Source organism: Loxodonta africana, chromosome 4 (assembly GCF_030014295.1).
Source record: "Loxodonta africana isolate mLoxAfr1 chromosome 4, mLoxAfr1.hap2, whole genome shotgun sequence".
Taxonomy (NCBI): domain Eukaryota; kingdom Metazoa; phylum Chordata; class Mammalia; order Proboscidea; family Elephantidae; genus Loxodonta; species Loxodonta africana.
In genome coordinates, this window is record NC_087345.1 from 172,740,351 (window position 1) to 172,754,274 (window position 13,924).

Below are 13,924 nucleotides of genomic sequence, written 5' to 3' on the forward strand. Positions count from 1 at the left end.
GAGATAAATGTAGAACAAATGATCAAATGCTCAAAGAAGACCAGATTTACTAGTCTGACAGAGACTGGAAGAACCTTGGAGACTGTGGCCCCTGGACACCCTTCTAACTCAGAACCGAAGCCACTCCTGAAGTTCACCTTTCAACCAAAGTTTAGGCAGGCCTACAAAACAAACAACACTTGTGAGGAATCTGCTTCTTAGATCAATCAAGTACAGGAGATTAAATGGGCAACACCTACCCAGGAACAAAGACTAGAAGGCAGAAGGAGCCAGGAAAACTGGACGACTGGACACAGAGAACCTGGGGTGGAAAGGGAAAAAGGAAGAGTGCTGACACAATGCGGATTGCAGCCAATGCCGTGAAACAATTTGGGTGTAAATTTTTGAATGAGAAACCATTTGCTCTGTAGACTTTCACCTAAATCACAATAAAAAAAGAAGTTCAATATGTTTAAAATTTTTTTGATTTTTATAAGCCGTTGTATTTCACTGTCCAGAGTTCTAGTACAGAGCTTGAAATGGTAAGAGGCACACAAACCATGATTATGAAATTACTAGGGCAGTACATGTATTTTTCTGTAAACCAGAATAGTCTTCAGAAGCAAGTTTGGCAAGACTTCGACTCACCTGCTTTGGACACATCCCCAAGAAACAACCAATCACTAGAAAAAGACATCATGGTTGGTAAAGTAGAAATGAAAAAAAAAAAAAAAAAACCATTGCTATTGAGTCGATTCTGACTCATAATGTCATAGGGTCATAGGGTCAGCAAAAATGAGGGGAACCCTCAGTGAAATGGATTGCCGTAATAACCACAACAATGGACTCAAACATCCAGAGATCATGAAGATTGCACAGGACCAGGCAACAATTCATCCTTTTGTATATAAGGCCTCCGTGAGTAGAAACAGACTCGATGGCAACTAATGACAAAAACATGTGTGCTTCTAAGAAAAGTATTTTCTCACGACCTAAAAGACGGTGTAGCATGATATATTTCACGTCGGTGAAGAGATTTTGAAATTCCTTTTTCCACGTGGGCTTCAGCAATGGCTCTCATTTTCTTATATATGGGATCTGATCTCTTCATTCTGGGAAGTTCTCCGTTGTCTTCCTCACAGCTTAATGGCCTGTTCAGACCCCATCTCACATTCCTTCTGAATGTGATGCAGCATTTAAGCTCACGCCCCCTTTAAACATGATCCTCATTCGCCTTTCATGCCTATGGCACCTCTTGCTCCTGGCAGTCTAGTCTTCTCCTCTCCATTCATCAATTGTCATTACATCCTTCACAACTAAGCTCCTCAAGCACCTACTCTAAGAAGCCTTCCTTCATCAAACTCACACCATTTGATTATTTTTCTGTCCTCCTGGACTTAATATCATGAATGGCTCATATTATTTGGTTTTCGAGCTTTAGAGCATATTGTGATCATCTGTGGTGGAGGGGCCTTCATTTTAACAAGCACCCCATGTGACTCTGAAGTACACCAAAGTTTGATATCACTTGCCTTACTAGTAAGTATAAACATATTTTTAGTCATTTCAGCAAGCAGAGTGTCCTCTGTTTCTTTGTCACCACCTTCCTGTGTCACTCAGGCTGTGAGAACAGGATCAGCTTCCCTAGGGCATATTGCAGGGGTGAGGAGAGAGAATTACCCTCTTCTGACGCAGAAAAGGTTGGCAAGAACTTGTCACATCCCTTGTTCCCCACCAATCAGCCAATGTCCTGGGGACCTGCTGTGATAGGTTGGTTAGGTCTTGGGGTCCATGCTGTAACCTTGTGAAAAACTTTTGGAGACCTCAGAAATGGCAGGTGGTTAAGCTTTTCTTGGATTATCATACTGATTGTTGTTGAGGTTGCCATTGTTGTTGTTTTTACTAAGATACTTTGAAAAGACCAAACCAAAAACCAAACCAGTTGCCACTGAGTCAACTCAGACCTGTGGCGACCACATATGTGCAGAGTACAATTACTCCATAGGGTTTTCAAGGCTGCAACCTTTTGGAAGCAGATTGCCAGGCCTTTCTTCTGAGGAGCCTCAGGTGGGTTACGACCACCAACCTTTCTGTTAGTAATGGAGTGCTTAACCGTTTGCACCACCCAGGGTGGTGGTGCACCAACCCATTGCCGTTGAGCCGATTCCGACTCATGGCGACCCTATAGGACAGAGTAGAACTGCCCCATAGAGTTTGCAGGGAGTGCCTGGTGGATTCGAACTGCTGACCTTTTGGTTAGCAGCCATAGCTCTTAACCACTGCACCACCAGGGTTTCCTCATAGACCAAGGAGGCCCAGAAATACTTTTCATTGCAAGCTCTTTCCTTCAAATCACTCAAGTATAACTCTTGAACAGTTATGATCTATCAGGTATCAGCATTTTATATACTTACTTGTCTGCCATCTGGATTTTTAGACTCATAAAAAATTCTTACATCTGATGATTCAGTGTTTCCTTGCTTTGGGTTCGTGTGAAAACCATCAAATAGTGAGTCTGGAATTATTGGAGTTGGCAGAAGGCTTCTCCGACCTCCCTGGGTAATACTAATAGTGCCAGACTCCTCCCTCCCCCTTGCTCAGGGTTTCCTCCCCCATGAAAGGAGAGCCTCGGACCAGGTGTTCTCCATGGCCTCTCCAGCTGTGAGATGCAGCGTTCTGCAGCTTCACATTTTACTTAGTAAAAACCTAAGCTTATATTTATCCGTCAAATCATTGTTAAAGAAACTTTGTCCCTTGGTGCTTTGACTAGGCTGAAAGCATTCTGGGTGTCTCCCCAGGCCTTGCAGAAGGGAAGGACCCCTGGCAGGGCAGCCTGGATCATAGGTCCAGGGCCCCTCATCAGGATGCTCGTCTCAGATGGTTGTGCATCTTTCCACAGCTTTGTGCTTAACTGTCGATGCACATTTGAAACATGAAATGGATCTTGCCTTCATCTTTTCTCTCGCTCAGAGAAACAGTTGACCGTCCTCTCTTTCTTTAAGATATCTGGATCCCTCCCCTGCCCCCACCAGAATCATTAGTTATAGATCAAAATAGGCCAGAACTTAAAATGATTAGAGATAAGATAATTTTCACTGTAAATGTTAACGTTACTCAGTTGAATATTTGCTTTAAAGACATTAATAAGTCTTTCAGGGGGTTGCAATGCAGGCTTTTCTTTAAAAAAGAATTCTGAAATATAGTGAGACTGGCATGATGCTTTCAACACATCTGATAAAGAAATAGCTGTGAGTTGTAATGTTTCTGATGGTCGAAAGTGCTTTGCCTTTTCATCTCTACCTACTTGGCCTGTTTTAAATTACCTTATGTAGTGATCCAATGCAAAATTTGACTTGCAGACTTGTCCAAAATATTACCACTAACCAAAATTCACAGAACGTTTCCCAGTCCACACAGGAGGAGAATTACGCTGAAATAAGCAATCTGGAGTGTCTGAATAACCAGTACGTGATAAAAGGGAAATGAAAGGATTAAATGGGCTTCCCAGTGGTGGGATTACCTCATGTCGTGCAATTTTGCCCCAGATTAAGGATCTGCGTACATAAATAAAATCCATCCAAGAAAATGAGAATACCATTTATGGGTGTTTCTTGCATATAAAATACTCCTTTCCTAGGCTATAAAAATATATCCTTCACTTCGGAATTTCACTCTGGCAATCTGTAGTAGATTTCATTAAAGTCATTTCTGTGGTAATTTTTTTTTTTTTTTTTTTGGTTTTAGAAATGTATCAGTAACTCACAGACTGGATGCTTTCAAACTGTTGCTGGTCATAATTTCACTCTGCCATGTATTGCCCATTTCAACGTCAGCTCATTTCCGGTAGACTGGGAGTGCTTCACCGGCTGCTCAGCTCTAACAGGGACACAGGGTGACGTTACCCACGCCTCTGCAGAGTGTGTGCTACACCTGTATCTCCTTTCAATATACAGCTCAGTGTGTGGCTTAAGTAATGTGCTCCTTTTTCCAGAGCGCTTCCATGTCCATCCTCTCATTTAGTCCTGACCTCACCTTCATAGCGACCTCTTTGGTGATGTTTGTGCTGACCAGTGAATGGTTGTTTTGCTGGCACACACCGGTACCAAGGGCCTTTAAATATACATTTTAACTAGTCCATCTAGGCTTCAGTATTTATTCTCCATCACTCTGTATCTCAGTTTCCTCGTCTGCAAATAGGAATGGTTATAGGCTCCCTCTCAGGCTTTTGAGAGGGTCAGATGAGCTTAATGCCCTCAGTGGAGCCCCTGGGTGGTGCACTCAGTTAATGCACTTGGCTGCTAATGGAAAGGATGGTGGTTCAAATCTACCCATGAGTGCCTCGGAAGAAAGGCCTGGTGATCTACTTCTGAAAAATCAGTCATTGAGAGCCCTGTGGAGTACGGCTGTACTGTGGCACATAAGAGGTCGCCTTGAGTTGGAGTCAACTCGAGGGCAACTGGAAATGAGTTTAGAACATTTGGTATCATGCTGCCACCTGGTGAACACTGGGACAGGTAGGCGGGGCTTATCTGTATTCTGTACGTCTTTACACCAGGTGTGATAGACAATGGCTAGTTTCCAATTGGGGTACTCAGCTTTTTGCCTTTTCATTTGCTTCATTTCCATTTTCTTTACCATGCTGACTGCTAAAATAGAGCTGCCACATGTGTTGCAGGGGCAGATGAAGTGTTGTCAGACAGAACAACTGACAGGATATCACTACTCCATACAGCCTCCATGTCATCTGGAGCCACAGCTGTGAACTGAGCTTAATACCATGATCCTTTGTGATCTAATGCCTTGTCTTTTGACCGTGACAGTTGAGGTAATCATTCTCACCTGGACTCCCACCAACATTGTCCACATTTGGACTACAGGACTCATCTTCCCTGTTTTTACTCAGCAAATCCTTAATATCTTCTTCCTGCTTCTCCCTGCACACAAATATATATGTTCCACATCATCACGTCACATTTTAGGAACGATAAGACTACTTTAGTAGGAGTATCAAGGTCAGGAAAGAGTGGTGACAATTTTCCTTGATGCCACCTAGTTAGGAAATAGAGTTGGCTACTCATCTAAGAATGAGGAAGAATAGAAGTGGTTTCATTGCTGGTCTCTTGATTAGTTGAATGAATCCATCAATATTTGTAGCTTACTTGCTCTGATCAATGCACTGTGCAAGGCAGTCTGCAGAATACACACAGGGAGTGTGTTTTAGGTCTTGCCCTTCGAGTTTTTATAATCCTTTAGCTACGAAACCAAACCAAAACCAAACCTGTTGCCTGCCATCAAGTCAATTCCAACTCCTAGAGACCCTATCATACAGAGTAGAGCTCCCCCGTAGGATTTCCAAGGCTGTGATCTTTGCAGAAGCTGATTCCACGTTTTTCTCCCCGTGAAGCAGCTTGTGGGTTCGAACCACCGACCTTTCAGCCAGCAGCCAAGAGTTTAACCACTGCACCACCAGGGCTCCTTAGCTAGGAGACAGTGGAGATTTTTTGTCGGGAAAAGTTTGATTGTTAATAAAGAAATATTGAGAGGGAAGAAAATGTATAAAAGCGTTTTAACAGGTGAGTTCAGTGTTGTTAGCAAGGTGAGGTGATCCAGGCTCTTCCATGCATTATGGCCCACCTGGTGCTGAGTTTGAGAAAGACTGTATTTGATATTATCAGGGACATCAGTGGTTGTCTGGGTCAACGTCTTGATTTATAGCCAAGAAGATGCACATGTGTGGAAGCAGCAGGCAGGTTGACATTGTGCTACAGCTCTGCAGATGCAAATCCATTCACAGCAGTGTTTCTCTTAGTATGTGTCCCCAAGCCTAAGCCTTGAGAATTTTAAGAGGTCCAATTGCCTTCATCTTCATTTGTACTTAATTGTTTTGGTAACTGTAGAACTAATTCATGTATGTTGTGGAAACTTAGAGAATAGAGATGGCAAACGTGAACAGAGTTACCTCTGAGCTGTGAACAGATTAATATTTTGGCCCATTTACTCTTTCTGACTAGGGGTGTCTGTGTATCTAATATAACATGAAAAAAAATCCAAATCACTAATTGAATTCAAAACCTGCTTTTATTGTGTAATTTCTTTATGCATCCCACTATTATATCCCCTTATTTAGATTAGTTCCAGGTTTATACATTTATAAATAAAACTGTGATAAACATCTTTGTACTCCCTCATAGTAATTTCCTTGGGTACATTTCTAGAAGTAGAGCCATTGAGCCATTGTTTCACACAGTCTACAATGTTGCGTAGTAATATCCATGTCCTGTCCTTCTCCAGTGAGGTGGGAGCCTTGGGAACGGAAGGAAGAACCTTAGAGTATCAGTTGCTTTCTTGTATCCACCTCCCAGTTGGCACACTGACTTCTGTCCTTGCCTTAAATCTTTGGATAGGTCTTAGCTACTCATGCCTGGGATAATTAGACCCAGAAATCATATTAAAAAAAACAAACCAAACCCAGTGCTGTTGAGTCGATTCCGCCTTATAGCGACCCTATAGAACAGAGTAGAACTCTATAGGACAGAGTAGAACTGCCCCAAAGAGTTTCCAAAGAGTGCCTGGAGGATTCGAACTGCCGACCCTTTGGTTAGCAGCTGTAGCACTTAACCACTATGCCACCAGCGTTGCCAGAAATCATATAAGGTTTGGGAAAAGCATCCAGTAGCTAGCCTAAGCACCCCTCTCAGTGTCAGAGCGTACCCAATAGTTAGGCCTTTACCAATTAGGCCAGTGTAGGCTATAGGGCTGTCTCCCAACAACCTCCTTTTCTCCCTTTTTGTTCCCATTTAGCCATGATCCTACAATAAAATTGCTACTACAGTTATCCATGATACATTGTTTTTTGCTGAGTTTTTTTTTTTTTTTTTTACTGCCCTATTTGCCATCTTTTCTTCCCTTCTTATAAGAGTTCAACTAATCAGCCATATAGTTGTTGTTGTTGTTAGGTGCCATCGAGTCGATTCTGACCCATGGTGACCCTGTGTACCACAGAATGAAACGCTGCCCGGTCCTGTGCCATGCTCACAATCATTGTTATGCTTGAGCCCATTGTTGCAGCCACTGTGTCAAACCATCTCTTTGAGGGTCTTCCTCTTTCCCGCTGCCCCTGTGCTTTACCAAGCATGATGTCCTTCTCCAGGGACTGATCCCCCCTGAAACATGTCCAAACTATGTACAACATAGCCTTGCCATCCTCGCTTCTAGGGAACATTCTGGTTGTACTTGTTCCAAGACAGATTTATTTGTTCTTTTGACAGTCCACGGTATATTCAATATCCTTCACCAACACCACAATTCAAAGGTGTCAATTCTTCTTCGGTCTTCCTTATTCGTTGTCCAGCTTTCGCATGCATCTGAAAAAAAAAAATTCGATTGAAAATATCATGGCTTGGGTCAGGTGCACCTTAGTCTTCAGGGTGACATCTTTGCTTTTCAACACTTTGAAGAGGTCCTTTGCAGCAGATTTGCCCAGTGCAATGCGTCTTTTGATTTCTTGACTGCTGCTTCCATGGGTCTTGATCGTGGACCCAAGTAAAATGAAATCCTTGACAACTTCAGTCTTTTCTCCGTTTATCATGATGTTGGTTATTGGTCCACTTGTGAAGATTTTTGTTTTCTTTATGTTGAGGTGTAATCCATACTGAAGGCTGTGGTCTTTGATCTTCGTTAGTAAGTGCTTCAAGTCCTCTTCACTTTCAGCAAGCAAGGTTGTATCATCTGCATAATGCAGGTTGTTAATGAGTCTTCTTCCAATCCTGATGCCCCGTTCTTCTTCATATAGTCCCCCTTCTTGGATTATTTGCTCAGCATACAGATTGAATAGGTATGGTGAAAGGATACAGCCCCAACGCACTCCTTTCCTGACTTTAAACCATGCAGTATCCCCTTGCCCGAACCTGCCTCTTGATCTATATAAAGGTTCCGCACGAGCACAATTTAGTGTTCTGGAATTCCCGTTCTTCGCAATGTTACCCATAATTTGTTATGATCCACACAGTCAAATGCCTTTGCATAGTCAATAAAACACAGGTAAACATCCTTCTGGTATTCTCTGCTTTCAACCAGGGTCCATCTGATATCAGCAATGATATCCCTGGTTCCAGCCATATAGAAAAATAGCCAAATGCTACCACTGACCCTCGTAGTAACCCGTGTTGGCCTACTGTATGTTTATTACCTTAATTAATTTAGCATATAATTCTCCATTTTCAGTCTAAGTTTGTATTTTGGAAATCAATTTAAGTCGATCTGGTATGAAAAAAAAAGGTATGAAAGCATAATATAAAACTAATAACGTCACTTAAGAATGCAATCTCTAGCTTTTAGAAAAGTTCATTCCATGATTTCATATTGTCATTCAGCAAACATTTACTGAGGGCCTGCTGTGCACCAGGCATAGTGTTCAGTACTAAACATACAAAGATGACCAAACCGTGGTCTCTGTCTCTAGGTGGGGTAGAGGGCGAATCACAATCTTGAACCCACCTCCACAAGAACAGATGGTTCTATCAGTAACAACTTGTCTACCCATAAGCAAGTAATTTCTTTAGCTCTCTGTTCCCCTTATCTTGTAAATGAGACGATTTCCGTGGGTTCTTTAATGTCCCTTTTACCTATAAAACTGTCAGTCTGTAATGATGGCAAATTTTTCTTGGCAATGCAGTATCGCTGCGTGGGCCCACCAGGTACACGTTGCCGTTAAAAGCTAACAGGGCACTGTCTAGTATATAATGCTTCACAGCTTCTGTCTCAAGTTAAAACGTTTGAATTTCTAGTGATAGCTGCCTTTTCTTTTCCCACAATTTTGCTCATATGTTGTTCATAAATCTTAACTCTTAATTATGGGTTTTGGCTCCCTGTTAGGTAAAATACTTCACTTAACGATATTAGCCAAAGCCAGGCGTGGAGCAGCCTGGAAACAGTTAGTTGGCTTCTCCTCTCCCCCATATCTCCAGAGTCTTTGTTTGTGTTTGTTTGCCTGTTTATTTTTAGGGAAAGGAGGAGTTGTGTTTGACTCCCCCGAGGATGGTTACTTAGCATTGTCTACTTAGCTGGAACATAAGCTGTGATTTATCTGTGGCTTTGAGGTAGTAATATTATAAAGGTCCAGTTGCTGGAGCCCTGTCCGTTCCGGCATCCATAGGCCTAATTTCTGCTTGTAATCTGATTACGGGTCTGAGCTGTTGCAGCCTGCAGTCTTCTGCTGTGCGCTGAGTGTGTTCTCAAGGACACCAGAGCCTGATAGCTCAGCCCTGCCTGCACTGAAAAATCTCAGCCCAGCTTTGCTTAGACAGGCCTGAGGCCGTGGCTGGTTGAGGATCAGCTGTAGAGCTGGGTCTGCTACTGAACCTTTCTGTGTGCAGCCATGTTCAGAAGCCCAGGGATTTCCAGTTATTTGGGAGCTTTCAAGTTCTCTGAGAAACAAGGTAAGGCCAGAGAGATACAAGATGCGCTTGTATATTTATTTTAGAACATAATGAATCCTTGGCTCCTACTCTTTACCTTGTATTTTTCTCTGTCCCTATAGTTATATTGTTTTCTCAAAGGACACTTCAAATAGCTAATTGGTTTTATAAAGTACCTTTGTCTTTCGGGTGTTGAAAATGTGAGTTTCTTTTTTTTTTTTTTTTTTCTGTTTTAAGTTAAAGATATTGCTAAACCACTCAAGCTTTTATGTAGGAAAAATGGCAAGTTAAGTTGGAATGCCCAAACTTTGGATCAAGTTCTGGCTATGTTGCTCTCTAGCTACAATGTTTTTCTAAAGCAGATGCTGTGTATCCTAAATTATTTCCAGTAGGCAGTGGTGAGTGTTCTGTCTTTTTATTAAATCTTCATGGGAGACAGTTTGGAAGAAAATACTGTCGTTTTAGTGCCTTCCTTTTGAGCACAAAGGAAAATGTATCCTTTCAATTTAACTACTGAAGTGGTATCGCATATTCAGTTCCCTGATTGAACAAAAATGAAATGCTGAGGCTATTTTGGATATCCAATTTGAAATTCAGCCCATGGTAGAGCAAAAGTGTTTTTGAGCACAAATGCACCGTTGGGAAGTGAGTTGAACAGTTCAGACCTTAAATTCGCAATTTTATTCTACAACAGTTGATAGCTTTTGGAACTATAAGTCCCCTTTTCTAAAATATATAATGAGATAGTTGTATAATTAGGAGAAAAGCCTAGATGTTTAGTTGACATTCCACCTTTCATTTCTATTGCATTTCTGTAGTAGCTAGAGTTTCCAAATTCCATAATTAAGGATGTGAGTCGATGGGTAATGAAGTGTCAGCATCTGACGTATTGTGTACCTCTTTTTTCCTCAGACTTCTGCCCTCAAATATTAAACAGTGAAAGGGACTTCCTTAAGGGAGGAAGTTTCTGTAAGTGGTCTGCTTGTGGTTTTCCTGGTGGACCAGGGGTTTTGTGCCAAGAGCCATAAAACAGATGACTTACCATTAGACTGGTTATGAATTTTGCCTGTGCCTGGTTTTGATTAACCCCTTCACTCAGGATGTATGTTTTCCCTGTATGGAATTGTTACCAACTGACCTTACATAATATATGTCTTGTCTTCAGAAACAAACAACTAAGTGGCTAATTTGATGTGGTGGTGTCCTTTAGACGTTAATGAAAACAATAGAAGGCGCCGCTAAAGCATGACCTGTTCTCCACACCCCTCTCCCCCACCTTTATTCTTTAAAATACCTCAGAGCTCTCAGGCGGTGATTATTTTCCAAATTTCTGTTTACCTTGACCAAAATTATTTCATCTTTTGCTGCATTTTTTTTTCTGAGCCCATAGCTAGATGATCCAGTGTTTAGTCACTTTGAATCATCCTTGTTACTATAACCGATGTAGATGATAGCATTGAACTATGTCAGAGTATGGAGTCTGTTGGCTACTTTTCAGGAGGAAAGCAACGAAAAGAAAACTTGACTATGCAGAATTTTGATGTGAAATTTGATTCTTAGAAGGGGTCGTTTTTGTATGCATATTTCTTGCCTGCTTAGCAGTTTCCGTTATCTTAAATTTTATGTCAAAAGGAACTTTGAAAAATTGTTTTTTCCCATTGCAGCTTTTATTTACTTTTGTATTTATTTTCCTTACTGTGTAACTATTTCAATGTCACATTATTTCTCTTCCCTTAGATTTCAACAACAAAAACTTAAGCTTCATTGGATTCCCACCTCAAAGAAAAGCTCCAAGGTAAAGTGGCCTTTGCTCAAGGAATCTTAAGTTTTGAAGATTTGTAATAGCTTTTCAGATTAGCCTCTTAAATTCCTAATTCCTGAGTTTAAATGTTTGGCAATGTCTTTTCTCCCCAGAGTTTGATTTATTAAAATACATAAAGCAAGCGGGCTCGATAGTACCCTCTGCCAGAAGAGTTTCCTTTTGTCTTTAAGGATGTTTATGGGAACTATTTAGAGGACAGGATGTTGGTGTCTCTTATAATTACTAACTTGTGAAGGGCTGTTATCTTTTCTCCCTCACACCTGCCTCTAAGCAAGGGCTGTCATTTTGGAACCTGCCCATCAAGTAAGGGCGCTTTTGATTTTTTTGTAGAGAAGGTTTTGCCTTGTTTTTTCTTTCTTCTTTCCTTCCATCCTTCCTCCCTCCTTTCATGTCTTCTTTCCTTCTGTCCATCCTTCAGTCCATCCATCCATCCATCCATCCACCCACCCATCCATCCATCCATCCATCCATCCATCCACCCACCCACCCATCCACGCATCCACCCACCCACCCACCCATCCATCCATCCACCCACCCATCCATCCATCCACCCACCCATCCACGCATCCACCCACCCGCCCACCCAGCCACCCATCCACCCATCCACCCATCTGTCCCTGTGAATTTTTGATACCTGGTCTTAGCATCTCTTTCATAACCCTTCTGCACTTTCAGTTCCCTTTAGCTGCAGGATATTGTGGGTGTTTTTGATTTACCTAATATGCTCAAATTTTGTGGTTCAATTGCAGTTAAGACAATGTAAAAATTAAAACCGGTGCCAAACAAGAGATTTGTATCTCAGGAACTTCTTATTAGATCACTAACCCTAAGAGAGTTTGAGATTTTCAAGTAAAGCCACGAAGTCATAACCCCTACTCACTCAGGCCTGGTTCTCAACCTTGAACTTCGTTATGTCAGAGGGCCCTAAGCCCTAATCATTTGCTCAGATACCGTTGTTCCAAATGTATTATGATGTTGCCTCTTTACTAAATAAGGGTTTGCATTTCAATGGAATTAGCATAAACAGTTGTCTAACCACTGTCCTCATGAGGCTAAGCCTGGCTCTGCATTTGCCAGTGGCTGAGTTGATCTTGTGAGCACAGTGGATAGGCTGAAGACTTGATGTACTTCATCTGCTGTTGGTACAGGTTAATTAGAGCAATAATGACCCAGGGTCATCTGTGAGGTGGTCTTATTTGACTCATGAAATCTTACTTTTCTAGTGCTTGATACAGCTCCCAAATTTCTCATATTTGCCATACATTTAATAGAATCCAAGGCTCATTTCCTAATATGTCCCCAGCAGGTTGATTTAACTGTAATAGAGCTAATGAGTGACTTAAGAGAGAGGAAGAAATACAAAGGGAGACAGGAAAAAGGCATCGTTTATTCAATGACAGGAGAAAAGCATGAAATAGGGAGGTCAGAAGCTTCAGTGGAGAGAGACTCAGAGGGACACAGCTATTCTGAAATCATGGGTTTTTTATATAAAATCAGTTGCCATTGAGCCACTTCCAATTCATGGTAAGCCCCGTGTATCAGAGTAGAACTACACTCTATAGGGTGTTCAGTGGCTGATTTATTGGAAGTAGATCACCAGACCATTCTTCCAGGGTGCCTCTGGATAGACTCAAACTTCTGACCTTTCGGTTAGCAGCCATAGTCCACTTGTCATGGTGTACTGAGTGTAAAGTGGACTAGAGATACTAGAATCTGCATTCCTAAGAGAAATCTGGTCAAGCAGATACCAACTAAAAGAGGTGAAAATGTCAGGTAATGAGTTTTCTTCTTCTACATCTTGTAACTTAAACTTCAAGACTGACCAGATTATAGGGAGACTTACCCAGAGTGGGTATAATAGTAGCACATCCACAGTTTTTAAGAGACAGGAGGTAGTAACAGAAGAAAATTTTTGCTCACACTTTAATCAAATTTCTCCTTGTTGCTACTGCTGAGCATTTAAGTAGGTTAATGGAACACTAGAAGAAAAAAAAAATTATGGAGGCAGGTCTCAATCTCTTCCTAAGTTATTGTAAGGGAAGCAGAGGTATGAAAAAACTAGTCACAAAGAGTGACTGTTGTTTCAGAAGAGATGAGAACAGTTGGATTAAAAAAAAAAAAAAGATAAAGGGTTCTTCTTAATATTAGAAAGCTTTAAAATTATAATTAGAAAAATTAAGTCTGTAATTCTTACTTTAGTTATATATGGAGAGGTGGTTTCATACTGCAATACAGGCTCGGAACTTCGGGGTTAGCTGTAGTAATGCACCAAAGTCTGCCGAAGTTGTCCCTGCAGAGGTGGGGCTACCTGCTGACCCGTTGTCACCAAGGAAGTGACGTATCAGGAGGAAGAGCAGCATCCAGCACCCGAGAGCTCAGTGCTTTGGAGATGCGAACAGCGTCAGTTACCAACGGGCTCTACTGGCCCTGCTGCTCTGATTCTTCTGACTCAGAAGCTCGAGAAAGAGGGGGACAGAAAGGCTCATTTGGATATTTGTTATGTGTTTCATTGACCATTAGACAAGGAGTTGCTCATTCGTGAACGGCCCAGAATTCTTTACTAGTACGTCTTGCTTGTATTCTCACTGCTGGATAGCCCCCACCTGTGGATAAAAAGCCCAGGCAAGAAACATGATTTTTTTAAACCTCATTTCTCATGTTGACTGGAAGGATCTTGCATTAGTCACAGCTTTTGTAACACTTGGGA

The 13,924-nt window shown here is 41.7% G+C and overlaps 1 protein-coding gene across 25 annotated transcripts in view; it reads left to right on the forward strand.

Moving 5' to 3' along the window:
- SVIL (supervillin) overlaps positions 1-13,924 on the forward strand; it is a 278,042-nt gene that overhangs the window by 138,622 nt on the left and 125,496 nt on the right. For all 25 annotated transcript variants that reach the window (XM_064284985.1, XM_064284978.1, XM_064284980.1 and 22 more), the window contains one exon: positions 11,133-11,190. The gene's annotated coding sequence lies outside the window, so the exon portion shown is untranslated. The remainder of the gene's footprint in view (positions 1-11,132; positions 11,191-13,924) is intronic.